The following is a 13,450-nucleotide window of genomic DNA, read 5'->3' on the forward strand; positions in this document are numbered from 1 at the left end:
CAAATTCACAACTTGAAGTTTCACCAGTTCAGTTAGCATTATCAAAGGTACTTTGAAGGCAAACAGTAAGCGAAGACTGAAAACAAAATCTTTTTGTCATTTTGTATTTTATTTTCAGTCTTTACTCAGTGTATGTCTTACTCAGTTGGGGGTATAGCTCAGATGGTAGAGCACTCGCTTACTATGCAGGAGATACCAGGATCGATGACTGGTGCCTCCAAAGGTGTTAAATTTTGCGAGCCTGGTTGGCCGAGTGGTTAGCATATCCACTCTCCAGCCAAAAGGATGCGGGTTCAAATCCTGCCATGGGAATGGATGATTGTGATTGTCTGTGAAAATACTAGTGGTGGTGGACAGTAGATGGCATTTGTGTAGATGATGATGGTAGTTGCGGTTCATTGTATAGTTGGTGGATTGAGTGGTGGAGATGGAGAGTTGTAGAGTAGGTGCCTTCCTCAATGAGTCTTTGAACTCCTTGGAGGTGTCACATAATAATAATAATGCTAGCTTGAGTTGGTGAAATGTTAAGTTGCATATATTAATTTAGTTGGTAAATCATTTATTTCCATTCCTACTTCTACATAGTTTTTATTCCAGAAACTTCATCAATGAGATATAATGAAAGTTTTTATTATTATTATTATTACTACAGGCGACTCCAAGGAGTCCTTAGACTCATTGAGGGAGGCCCTAAACATCATGTCCACAAAACTATTCGACATTCTCACAGTATCTATCATACCTTGCCTTGAACTCATTCACTGTCATAGCACCCACAACAGACTCTGGCAGCTTATTCCACTCATTTACCACTCTAAAAGTAAAGAACCCAGCGCTCACACCCTTACTAATCACACTCTTGCCCAGCTTCCATAGATGTCCCCTAGTCCTCCCACCACCAGTCCTGATCTCAAAAATATCCTCTGAATTAATCCTGTAGAAACCCCTTCAGCAATTTGAATGTCTCCTCTTTTCTGCCTATCAACCAATTTCTGCAACCCACAAATCTTCGACCTGTTCTCATAAGGTTCATTCCACAGACCTGCTATCATCTTGGTCACTCGCCTCTAGATCCTCTCCACCTCCTCTCCATCAAGAAGAAACCTAGGTGACCAAATCTGGGCACAGTAGTCGAGATGAGGTCTTATCAAGGCTCAGTACAGAGGAACAATAACTTGCTTATCTCTGCTCGTCGAAGTATTCTTCAGCAACCAAGTGATTTGATGAGCTGATTTAGCCACTTTTGCAATGTGCCCCGTAAACTTCATCTCCCTATCCACCCTTTCATCATTTATCACAGTTGTCTCCTTAAGTAGTGAATATAAAGTAGTGACTGAAATTGTGAATATAAAGAAGAACCAGAAGGGTTTATTTGATGATAAAAATCTATGAAAAGGCAGAAAAAAGCAAACACTCTACCCCAATCATCAGGTGAATTAAATTAGTCTATAGTTTTTAATGACACTTGTGATAGTAATGATTATTAGACACATAAATTCACAAGAAGAGAGAATAATACTTTTATTACTACAAATATTTTGGCCAGAAACTAATGGGCCATCATCAGTGTATCAGTAACCAAAAGGTGAAGCCAGAACAAAGAATGAGGAAGTGTGAATGAGGTAGCATGTGATTTGCAAGTGTTGCTAAAGACAGTGAAGCAAAAGAGTGTGAGAGAGCTGAGCAATGATCACAAATGGCATGATAGCTAGAATGTGCAGGAAGAGAGGACTTGAGTTTGTTGATGTGTAGGATAAATTTGAAGGTAGGAGAGCTGTTTGCTGCAGATGGTTTGCATTTGAGTGAGAGCAGTAGTGTAAAGCTGGGTAGATTGCTGATGAGAGGAGGAGAGTATGTAGCTAGTAAGGGAAACAGAAACTAGATGGTGGGACCTTGAGTGTAAGATACCAAAATTGGTGTAAGACATGGGACAAAGACAAGATAGGAATGTAGGGATGGCTTCAATGGGACCAGAGTCAAATTACTTGAATAGTGAGATAAGGAATTGTGAGAAGGAAAGGGGAAGTGAAGCCTTTCCTTTCCACAAATAAGGATGCAGAGTTTGTGGCCTTGATACAATTAGTCAGCCTGCGAATCATTAGTATCAGTGGGACATGGTTAGAGGAGGACGATGTGCTCACAGGAATAGCTTGTGATAGTTATATAATTTTTTGAAAAAAAAAAAAAAGGAGGTATTATTGATGATTTCAGAACAGTTATGTCCTCTCAATGTGAAACTCAAAGAAAACAACGATGATAATGGATTTGAGAATATTTGGTGTGAGGTTAAAGTTAACACAATATTTTAAATATTTAGTGGGATGTTGCTACAAGCTAGGGAATGTAGAGGGAGATATTCTAAAATGTTAGACTGATGAGACTAGTGAGTGACAGGAGGGTGATAATAACTATGGCAGTATTAACTGGAAGCAGGAATATCATGTCTGAGTAACACTGAATTTTTTTGAACTACTCAAGGACAATTATCATATGCAGCATGTAAGTTGAAGCAACACGTGGGACTCAAGTTAATAATTTAACACTCGATTTAATAATATCATCTTGCACAGTGAGGACAGAAGATTTCATATTGAGAGGGGAAAAAAACAACAACAACAACGTGAGACTCAAGTTAATAATTTTGGATAGGAAGTTGAAGTTTAGTGGATACATCACAAAAGTGGCAAAATCAGCTCATCAAATCACTTGATGAGTTGGTTGCTGAAAAACACCTTAACGAGCAGAGACAAACAGGTTATTGTTCCTCTGTATCGAGCCTTGATAAGACCCCATCTACACTACTGTGCCCAGATATGGGCGCCAGGGTTTATTCTCGATGGGGAAGAGGTGAAGAGGATCCAGAGACGAGTGACCAAGATAATAGCAGGACTATGGAATGAACCTTATCAGAACAGTTTGAAGATCTGTGGGCAGCAGAAATTGGTTGATATGTGGAAAAGGGGTGATATGACTGAGACATTCAAATTACTGAAGGGTTTCTATAAGATTAATTCAGAAGATATTTTTGAGAATAGGACTGGTAGTAGGAGGACTAGGGCCATCCATGGAAGCTTGGTAAGAGTGTGGTTAGCAAGAGTGTTAGAGCTAGGTTTTTTACTTGGAGAGTGGTAAATGAGTGGAATAAGCTGCCAGAGTCTGTTGTGGGTGCCATGACTGTAAATGAGTTCAAGATGAAGTATGACAGATACTGTGTGAATGTTGAATAGTTGTTCTTGACATGTTGTTGGGTCTCCCTCAATGAGTCTAAGGACTCCTTGGAGCTGCCCATAATAATAATAATAATAATAATAATAATAATAATTTAACACTCGATTTAATAATATTATCTTGTACAGTGAGAACGGAAGATTTCATATAGAAAAAAAAACAACAGAAAAAAAAAATTTAAAACAAAGAAAGTTTTAAAATGTGTGTAAGAAAGTTTTAAAATGAATCAAAGGTGAGCAGCTTTCAGAAGGTGAGCTGTAGACCCAAATACACAAACATAATGGAACAAAAAATGAAAGAGTTTGAAAACAAGAACCAAACCTTGGAGAATTAGTGGCAAACCCTGAAAACCACATTCATTGATTCAGACAGAGAGGCATGGTGAGGTTGTTTGTAAAGAGAGAAAAATCAGAACTCCATTGTGGAAGAAGCTACAGAAGAAAGGGGAAAAAAAAAAAGAACGTATATGGAAAGTTCCTGACTGGCTTGTGTGCTCTTAGAGAATACAGAGAAAAATGTAAGAAAGTGAAGAACTACGTACAGCTAGCTAAACGAAAGTCAGAAAATCATGGGAAGACTTTTATGAACAGAAAATAAATATCAGGAAGGTGACAAAATATTCTAGGCTATTAAAAAAGCTTAGAAATGAACAAAAAAAAAGTACTGTAAAAGGAATCAGAGATGATAAAGGTGACAGGAAAACAAGATAAAGATATTCTAGATGTTTGGAGTAATTACTTTGAAAGATTGCTAAATGAACAATCAGTATCAGCATGGTGGTAGAAAACTTCAAACAAGAATACATATCCACACTTGAATTAGAAAAAGTCATGAAAAATCTGAAAGGTGGAAAGGCAGCTGAAGATGATATTCGAACAGAAATGCTAAAATAAATATTTATAATAGTTTTACAGTGGCTACACTGCATAATTCAGAAGGCCTAGTCAGAGAGTAGAATTCTGGACGATTGAAGGAGAGCTCTCATAGCACTTATCTATAAGACGGTGGTCTGAAAAGTTCTTGGCCTCGACCATAGATGGCAACACCATCGGCAAGATTTTTTTTTTAAGTTGGTACATCTGTCATAAGCATCCATGTGAAGCTGCAAGTCATTCTATCTAGTAGTTTGTTTTAAACGGTTGTCTGAAACAAAAGTTTTGTCTGTATCCCTTGAAATGGATAAAATTGAGTATCATGCAGTTATAAAATTCTTTGTTAAAAAAGGTTTAATGACAAAACAAATTCATTCGAAGTTCATAAAAGTTTATGGATACTCTTCTCCTTTGTTTTCAACAATTAAGAAATGGGCTGCCGAGTTTAAACATAGCCGTATCAGCCTTGAAGATGATCCACATGAAGGACATCCAAAAAGCGTAATACCACCAGAAATCATTGATCAAGTGAATGATATGGTATTGGACAGTCAAAGTGGATGAAACTGCTCAGACTATAGGCATTTCAAAAGAATGTGTGGGATATATTTTCATGAAGAATTGCATATGAAAAAGCTTTGCGCAAGATGGGTGCCACGCTTTCTCACAGCAGATCAAAAACGCACTCGCATGAAAATCTCTGAACAGTGCTTGGAGCATTTTAACAAGAATAAAACTGATTTTGTGCTTAGATTTATTACTATAGATGAGATTTGGATTCACCATTACACACCAGAATCCAAACAGCAGTCAAAACAGTGGAACAGAAGCTGGTTGTTCAGTGCCAAAGAAGACAAAGTCGGTTCCATCAGCAGGAAAGGTCATGGCATCTGTGTTTTGGTATGCTAAAGGCATTTTGTTTATTAATTATCTTGAGAAGAGTAAAACAACAACTGGGAAATATTATTCTGATCTTTTATCCAGACTAGACGAAAAAATTCGTGAGAAAAGACCCAGTTTGCAGAAGAAAAAATTCATCTTTCATCATGACAATGCACCTGCCCACAAAGGTGTTTTTGACAATGGGAAAATTAAGGGATCTGCACTATGAATTGTTGGAACATCCACCTGATTTCCCCATATTTGGCTCCCTCTGACTTGTATCTTTTACCAAAATTAAAACTCTTCCTTGCTGGTCAGTGTTTTCCTTCTAATCAAGAGGTGATCACAGCTGTAGAGGGATATTTTTCAGACTTACTGAAAACCAATACAGGGATGGGATAATGGAGTTGGAGCATCACTGGAATAAACGTATTAGTCTTAAGGGGGATTATGTTGAAAAATAAAAATAATTTTGAAATTATAAATTCGTTTTTTCATTGTTAGGCTGAAATACTCAGAATTCTCTACTGAGTATCCCTGGTAAGATTTATGCAAGTATACTTGAGAATCTAAGAAAAATTGTGGAAGGGAAGTATGGTGAAGAACAAGCTGAATCCAGGACACAATGTTGTCAGGATCAGATTTTTACTTTAAGAAAAATAGTTGAGAAATCTTGGGAATATAACAATGATTTTTAAGTTTTGTTGATCTGGAAATGGCATATGAGAAGGTGCCAAGAAGAAGAATGCTCTTCAAAACGCTACAGTTATATGGTGTAAATAACGAGTGGGTAAGAAAAGCAAAAAAGGATTATGAAAGAACATTGGCCATGCAGGCTAAAGAGAATCCCAAACAGTTTTTTCAATATGTTGCAAGTAAAAGAAAAAATGTATATGGCAGAATGATTTTAAAGAACACCGATAGTAGGGAGGTAACCGAATCAGTTGATATAGTTGAATTACTGAGCGAGCACTTTGCAAGAATATATCATCTAGGTGGTGACATTGCAGAAATGAATGAACCAATAGACTATATGGGAATTGTGGTGAATGAAGTGGAGGTGAGTAGTCTATTGCACAACCTCAATGTCAATACATCTGTGGGATTGGATGGTATACCAGCTCGTGTCATACACGAAGCGGCTAAAGAATTGTAAGTACCCTTGACCATTTTGTTTAATTTGAGTCTCGGGTCTGGGTTAGTCCTGAGGAGGTGGAAAGAGGGGAAAATAGTTCCACTGCATAAAGGAGGTTCCAAGACTGCTGTTGTAAATTACCGACCGATTAGTTGTTGTCAGGAATAGTTGTCAAGGTCTTGGAGAAATTAGTCAAGAGAAGAATACAGGATTGGATAGATGAAAATGGATACTGTATGGGGTACAACATGGTTTTGTGAGGGGTAGATCATGCTTCAGTAACTTGCTCACGTTTTATAACACAGTGACGGATGAACTGGATAAGGGTAGTGGGTTTACAGTGATTCTACTGGACCTTGCCAAGGCCTTTGACAGGATACCACATGGAACTCTAATCAGTAAACTGGAGTAGATGGGGATGGATATAGGGTTGGTGAGATGGATAGGAGGGTGGTTGATGGAGAGATACCAGAGAGTGGTTTATTCAGGAGTTGAGTCCGAAAGATGGCTTGTGACTAGTGGTGTGCCGCAGGGTTCTGTTCTTGGACCACTACTTTTCAATTTGTTCATTAACGATATAGGAAAGGATCTGAGAGGAAGTGTTCACTTGTTTACTGATGATGCAAAGTTGGGTAAAGCAATTGTGAATGCACAGGATGTCAAAATTTTGCAAGATGATTTGGATAGTTTTGGAGGACTGGGCTAAGGAAAATAAATGTCAATTTAATGTGGCAAAGTGTATGGTTATGCATTTTGGGGTGAAAAGATTAGCAGCAGTATATCACATTGGTGGTGTTATATCGTCGAGTGCTCCCTTTATTATTATTATTTTAACCTTTTTTGCTTTATCTCCGTTATACACTCAATCGGGTAACACGTGGTACCTCTGAGGGACAATGGAATTTCCTCGAGATCAAGGCAGTACCAGAGTATCAGAGTGTCTGAGATTTATCTCTCGTAAAACACCAAGAGATTTATTTTTTTCGCTGCGCCACTTAGCGCTATTAGATTATTAATATTAACAACCAAGAGGTAATCTCAGGACAGTACTTAATGATACCAATCAACACTGCAGACGTGGCCTAAATATACCCTTTTCTAATATCCCGCATAGGTTCGCATTAATATTTTATAAGAGGTGCATCGGATTCCAGAAATCACAGAAAATCTTTGTTAGAATCAAAAGCAAGGTTTATTAATTCTCAAAAGTAGATACACTTAATAACATTAATTCAAATCCCATCTTAAGGGAGATCCATACAAAGCATAAAGCATCCAAACACTACTATTATACTTATAACATATTATGTAGCAGCTATCTAAAGTAAGAACTATATTAACTCTCTAATGCATTATATATGTATTATTATCACAGTTATTCCAAAACTCCGTAGCTCTCTCAGACTACTCAAGATAACATTCATATCTTTCACAATCTCTTTATAATTTGTCAATTCTTCACTCTAAACATATCCTTAATTTCATTCAATATAAAAGCAAACTTTAACACATCAACAGAGAATAAGAATAAATTCAATATCCTTCTAAAGTGATAGCAATACAACCTTATCCTATAGCATTAATGTTCATTTTTATAACATATTAACGTGGCATAAATCTTTCATTCATATTCAGTGAAACACAAACAAAGTCTACTTATCTTCCTTTATGTTTCTTTATGGCATCATAGGTTCACAGGAAACTGGCCTTCTGTGGACAGCCGGACTTGCTTTTTCCCGCGGAGATACTGCCGCCGAGACCCGTGACTGCCTTAATCGGAATCCCTCCGGTACGGGGGGGGGCACTGGCACCCTTCGCCACCACGAGAGGGGAACACACAGGAGATCCAGGAACAAAAAAGTCTTGTTTCAGGGTCACATGACCCTTATATTTCCCTTTTTCTTCTTGGTGTTTCTCGCCCTTTTCGATGTCCAGCGAACTCTCACGTATTACTATGTCATGGCGTCCATCCTCTTCCCCGCTTATCGCACATACGCTGACGTCACGTTGTTTGCTTGGGGCGAGCCGCTCCCTCGCGTACGGCTCCGTGACCTTTGGACTTCACTCCCCCCCCCCCCCCAACTGTTGAATTTGTGCTTACATTCCATAATTCTTTTATACATGTTAATTTATAAAGCTCTGGTAATGTTTTACATTTTCAATATTAATTTAACCTCATTCTCGAATGGCACAAAATATATACTTATTTAATCTTTTCATAACAGAACATACTTGATATACATATACATATTACTTATTTTACACTTAGAGGCAATTTACTGTATTTATCTCCCTTTTTTGTTTGGAAAAGCATGTTAGATTGTGATAAGATAGGAGTTCATAAAATTCCACTCTATCATAATCCAACAGTGGAACCATACTCCAGGAGATTGATGAGGCCAGGGATTTGGGAGTGTTGGTGGATAGAAAGTTGAAGTTTAGGGGGCACATCTCAAAAGTGGCTAAATCAGCTCATCAAATCATTTGGCTTCTGAAAAATACTTTAACAGGCAGAGACAAACAAGTTATTGTTCCTCTGTATCGAGCATTGATAAGACCCCATCTAGACTACTGTGCCCAGATATGGGCCCCAGGGTTTCTTCTTGATGGGGAGGAAGTGGAGAGGATTTAGAGACAAGTGACCAAGATGATAGCAGGTCTGTGGAATGAACCTTATGAGAACAGGTGGTTGAAGATTTGTGGGTTGCTAAAATTGGTTGATAGGCAGAAAAGGGGTGATATGATTGAGACATTCAAATTACTGAAGGGTTTCTATAAGATTAATCCAGATATTTTTGAGAATAGGACTGGTGGTGGAGGACTAGGGGGCCATACATGGAAGCTGGGCAAGAATGTGGTTAGCAGGGATGTTAGAGCTAGGTTTTTTACTAGGAGAGTGGTGAATGAGTGGAATAAGCTGCCAGAGTCTGTTGTGGGTGCTATGCCGTGAATGAGTTAAAGGCGAGGTATGATAGATACTGTGTGAATGTCGAATAGTTGTTCTTGACATGATGTTAGGGCCTCCCTCGATGAGTCTGTCGACTCCTTGGAGTTGCCCGAAATAACAATAATAATAAAATAAAATAATAATAAACGGGACATTATTATTATTATTGCACCATCCATGGAGTCATCAGACTCACTGTGGGAGGTTCATTCAACTGCAACAACATATTCATCATATAGAATTTTAAAATCCTTAACACTTCTTGCATTAGCAAATATTCTGGTAATGCATTCCATTCACTGAAAATTCTCCATGTAAAATACCTACTCCTCACACTCCTCTTCACCACACTTTTACATAACTTCCAGGGATAACCTCTGGTTCTTCCCCTCTCACCTTCTACTCTTTTTATAATCCCTTCTGGATGAATCTGATAAAATCCTCTCACTAACTTAAATGTCTCTATCATATCAACTCTTTTCCTCCTATCCACCAAACTCTGTAATCCACATCTCTTCAATCATAGCCAGCATTCCAAAATCCTGACATTGTCTTAGTCACTTGCCTCTGCCTCTGAATCCTCTCCAATGTCTCCACATCACACTGAAAACCAGGCGACCAGATCTAAGCACAACAGTCTAAGTGTGGTGTGACCAGTGCTTTATACAGTGTCACAACCACTTCCTTACCCTTATATGTTAGAGTACTTATCATACAGCACTACGATGTGCAGCCTTTGCAACACTAGCAATATGTCCTCTAAACTTCAGTTTACTATCATCACGCCCAAATCTCTAATCTCATCCACTTCCTACAACACGGCACCATCAATATAGTACACAGCTTTATATTTCTGCATTCCAAAATGCAACACCTTGCACTTATCGATATTAAAACTACAACTCCACTCTCCTTTGTCCCAGTAAAAAGTGTATCCAGATCTTCCTGAAGGGAATTAATATCAGCAGTGCTACTTATAATTCTTCTCAATGTTACATCATCAGCAAACAACTGAAGATCCGCAGTTAGTCCACATGATATATCATTTACAAACAAGTTAAACAGCAGGGGTCCAAGAAAAGAACCCTGGGATATGCCACTGGTTACCCTCATTTTTTGACACTGCTCCATCACACACAACTTGCTGGTATCGTCCAGAGATCCAAATCTCCAATCCATGCCTTCTATTCTCATCCTCTGCAGCTTGTACACCAACTTATTATGTGGTAATCTATCAAACACTTTTGCAAAGTCCAAGAATATCACTGTATATCATTCTCCCTTATCTAATGCATTTGTTACCTTATCATAAAATGCAAGTATATTGCTAAAACAGAACCTACCCTTTACAAATCTGCCAAATACATGCTGATCATCATAAAGAATGCTAGATCCATCAAGCTAATCCTGTATTCTATTCCTTACCAATCTCTCCAACACCTTGACCACAGCAGCAGTTATACAGACTGGTCTATAGTTGAAGACTTCTGTCCTTATATCGAGCAATACATAGTCTCTATTTAAGATGTAAGTCAGCAGTTTGAATTGTACAGGAAGATGGTTTAATGTTAATCTGGGTGTACTACAAGGATGCGCATTATGAAGTAAAGTGGGATTAAATCTGATATCTAAACTGGTGATGTAAATCTTAGCTCTTTACTTTATGCAGGTGATGTTACTTCTGGATACACAAGATAAGTCTTCAAGATTCCGTGACTAAATTGAATAACTGTTGTAACAAATTTGGTATGAACATCAGCAATAAAAACAGAAAGGCAATGAAAATGGCAGAAATATTGAAAATCTCAACTATCCTGAATGGTGAACCAATAGAACAAGTAAAACATTTCAGCTATTTAGGCACAATTTTTAGTGAAGATGGCAAATTAAATATGGAAATAGACAACAGAATTAGTAAAAAACTGGGTGAGAAATAAAACACTTGATCAAAGACTGGAAACCTGTGATATGAGAGTTCTGAGAAAGATTAGTGGAGTGAACTAGATGACTTCAATAGGAGTATCACATTAAAAATGAGGATATTAGGAAAGAACTTGCTTTAGCATTCAGGCATGTGTTTGTAGATCTAATCTGAGGTGGTATGGTTATTTAAATAGAATGGAAGAAGAAAGATTAGCAAAAGAAGTGCTCTTTTCCAGGTTGGCAAGAAAAAGATCCTGAGGAAGACCAAGATGTAGATGGATTGATACAGTAAAAAGTGCCTTAAAAGACAGAAATATAGGGTCTGATAATGTTGGAATTTTGACAGATAACTTAATTTGGAGGAAAATTGTTGATTGGAAGTTAGTAATGGTGTAATTATTCATGTAGTACTATTATAAGATCCTGTTCACTGCCTGAGGGTATATCTGAGGAATTTAATGATGAATGTTCTGTATTAACTTTAAGACGATAATGTTCAGGTATATTTTTTCCCCTTCTTCTTATTGATATTCATAAAAGTGATTATCATGAATATACATTTCAACAAAAAAAAAAACGAAAAAAAAAAAGTGAAAGATTTATTTTGTTTTGCTGCAATGGTTACAATTTTAATTTTGTAGTGCTTAAGTTAACTTTCCCAGCACTAGATTGCAAAGTACTGTGGTCAGTATAACTATGAAATTCACATCACAACACTTTCAGAATAAAATGTCGGTTTTAATGGTTGACTAAATTATTATGACTTTAGCATATAATTGTAATGCAGACTGTTTCTTTGTACATACAGATGATGACCTTGATATGAAGGTCAAAATGTCAAGTGATTATTTTGATTTATATTAAACTGAAGTTTTACTATAACATGGTAGTTGTTTGAATAATTAATTATTAATTATGAAAGCTGATCACTGTGTATTTGTATTTTGGTTTAAGCCAATAAGAATACAATTTGGTTGGCTAAATCCCAAATTGCCAGCCCATCCTCGTTTGTTCAATATCCAGGTAGATACCTAACAGGGTGCACCACGAGAAGGTGAGGATTGGACATTAGGTCAGATGCCCTGGTTGGTTCTCTGCATTCCTTTAAAGGTTATGTGGAAGTCTCCTCTCAGTTATATAGCTCTGACCCTTAAATAGAGTAGGAAATGATTGTCAGACATACAAAAATATTTTGGGAAAATTTGGAGAAAAGAGCAAAGCTAAAATAATGGCAAATACCTGTTGGATTTCTGCTCAGGACATGGACTGGTTATTACTAACACCAATGTCCAACATAAAAATGTGCACAAATTCACATGGAGAGAAGAGGCAAGGAATAACAAAAGTCTCTTTGACAATATTATTGTTGATAGTGATGTTTTCTCTCTAGAGTGTACAGAGGATTTGAAATTGGAAGTGATCACTATTTTGTCTTGAGCAGGATAAAATTGAATTTCATATTGAAAAGAATAACATGTAAGAAAGTTTTAAAGCGAATAAAAGTCGAGCAGCTCTCAGATGTGAACTGTAGACTAAAATACACAAAGATTATTTAAGAAAAAATGAAAGAGTTTGAGAACAGGAACCCCCCCCCCCCACTTCCTCCTGTCCACCAGACTCTACAAATTACATCTTCTCAATCTTTCCTCATAGTCATCATTCCAGAGGTTAGAAACTACTTTAGTCAGTCATCTCTGGATCCTTTCCAACATCTCTTCGTCCTTCTGAAAACCAGGTGACCAAATCTGAGCACAATAGTCCATGTGTGGACTATTGTGCCCAGATTATACTTCTACAAGTCAGTGTCCTCCGCATCATTCCCAGAAGCCTTTGTGTCGTCTTCACAATTTTGGTTATGTGTCCCCTAAATTTGATCATTATCCACTATCACCCTCAGATCTCTTATTTCCTCTGCCTCCAACAATATATCCTCACCAAGCATAAACTTTGCATCCCATGTTTGTTTTTCAAATTTTAAAACCTTACATTTTGCAACATCCCCATTTCTGTGCCCAATCACTCAAGTTATTCAAGTCTTCTTGTAAGGCCACAACATCTTCTCTACTCTTCATGGTTCGTCCTAACTTTGCATCATCCGCAAACAACTTAATATCTCCATCCAGATCTTCACAAATATCATTAATATACAAGTTAAACAGTAATGGCCCTAAAAAAGACTCCTGAGGCACTCCACTAGTGACTTTCCTGGATATCGCTCCCTCATACACAACTTGTTGATACCTATCAGATAGTCAGTCTCCAATCCAATGCACTAATCTAGTATCCAACCACATCTGCTCTAGTTTGACTGTCAACTTATCATGAGGTAATCTATCAAAAGCCTTCGTGAAATCCAAGTATATTACTGTGTATCCTTCTCCTCTGTCCAAGGAAGCAATCACTTTATTGTAATAAGTAAGTAGATTACTAAAACATGACCTACCTTCAGCAAATCTATGCTGT

At 37.5% G+C, this 13,450-nt stretch overlaps 1 protein-coding gene across 1 annotated transcript in view; it reads right to left on the reverse strand.

The window, feature by feature from the left end:
• LOC150109219 (uncharacterized) overlaps positions 1–13,450 on the reverse strand; it is a 672,102-nt gene that overhangs the window by 18,253 nt on the left and 640,399 nt on the right. The gene's annotated exons all lie outside the window — the stretch shown is intronic.

Source organism: Typopeltis vanoorti, chromosome 2 (genome assembly GCF_054136105.1).
Source record: "Typopeltis vanoorti isolate ZY-2024b chromosome 2, IOZ_Tvanoo_1.0, whole genome shotgun sequence".
In the NCBI taxonomy this organism is placed as follows: Eukaryota; Metazoa; Arthropoda; class Arachnida; order Uropygi; family Thelyphonidae; genus Typopeltis; species Typopeltis vanoorti.